Here is a 1,405-nt window from a genome sequence, read left to right as displayed (position 1 = left end):
CCATGAAGAGTTTCTTAATCTCTCTGTGCCTTATATTCCTCATAAGGTTGTTGCAATGATTAATGAATAAATATACATGAGTCTGGAGAACAGAACAGATCGTGGAACATAGTAAGTATGTATATATACTCATGAACATTATTAATACTTGATTTGTATGTGTAAGGATAATGATTATGGTGTTCATGGATTCCAAGAAAGCTTTCAAAAGTTAATTTCAAAATAAGAGCTAACTTGGTAAATACTATTTCATACTAGTTCTGGACATAGATGTAAGGGTTCGCTAGGGAGAGTGCCCTTTTCCAGAACCAGGGTCATAAATATTAGTTCCAATCTAATGAACTAAATGTCAATCACCTTCTGTTCATGCATCTTCTGCTTAGAAGATATGAAAGTATTAAGGAAATGATTTTTAAGTTCATCAAGCAGGGCGCGGGGGTGGGGTGTCCCCTAATGTTGAAAGTTAAAGAAGATGTATTTGAGCACATTACATCTCTCTTCCTCTGGAAACATCTTTAGAAATCACAGGCTTTTCTATTTCAAACTCATTAGTGATTCTTGGGTTTTAGTATCAAAGGAAGGTGCATTTGTAACAAAAGAACTTTATGTTCTTAATATTCACCTTGTAATAGCAGGTACTTTGCTGAGTGCTTCTCTGAAGACTTTATACAATATGAAATCCCTTCCAGAACAGAGAATCATTCTGAGGTTCAGCACTACCTCATTTTCATCAAGGTAGATGTAAATGCGATTATTGCAAATGACTAGAGCTTTTCTGAGCATTTAACTTTTAAAACTCAAATGAGACTTAATCAACTGTTTCCCATTTTATATCATCGATGTCTCTTATTCTGCACAGCCCAGAAATCAAGCTGAGTTTGAATTAAAAATCCACTTTCCAGGCTGCTTCTGAAAGATAAAAAAGACTAATTGGTTTGCAGCTCCTTCAAAGCCCGTACAACAGGTTGAGTTTTAGATATTTAATCATTTGTGGTACTGTAGAGTGTCTATCCAATCACTGACAAACCCAAACCTCTTATGAGCTGTTTTCTCTCAGTGCCTGTGATCTCCAGAGCAGACCACAGGCTTCCCCATAAGCAGCTTGTCATTATTAATTGCGGATCTTACATCATGCTACTGTTGCTGCAACCCCATTTAGCATTAAAGAGTGAATGACATCAATGTCATATCACCCCTGCTATAAGTTAGCAGGACTTCTGCATTACTGCAATAGGAGCTCTGCTGACCTGCTGCACAGAGAAACTAGTGAGAATCATTAAACATAAATAACAAACCCACCCTCTGGAAGTGGTCCTAGGGAGGAATAGCAAATGAAAAATAAAACATCTATTCAAGAAACTCTACAAAAAATATTGGTAAGAAATGTGACAGTCTATAGTATCTG

This window comes from Urocitellus parryii, chromosome 4, assembly GCF_045843805.1.
Source record: "Urocitellus parryii isolate mUroPar1 chromosome 4, mUroPar1.hap1, whole genome shotgun sequence".
NCBI lineage: Eukaryota > Metazoa > Chordata > Mammalia > Rodentia > Sciuridae > Urocitellus > Urocitellus parryii.
Note: the sequence above shows the minus strand (reverse complement) of the source record.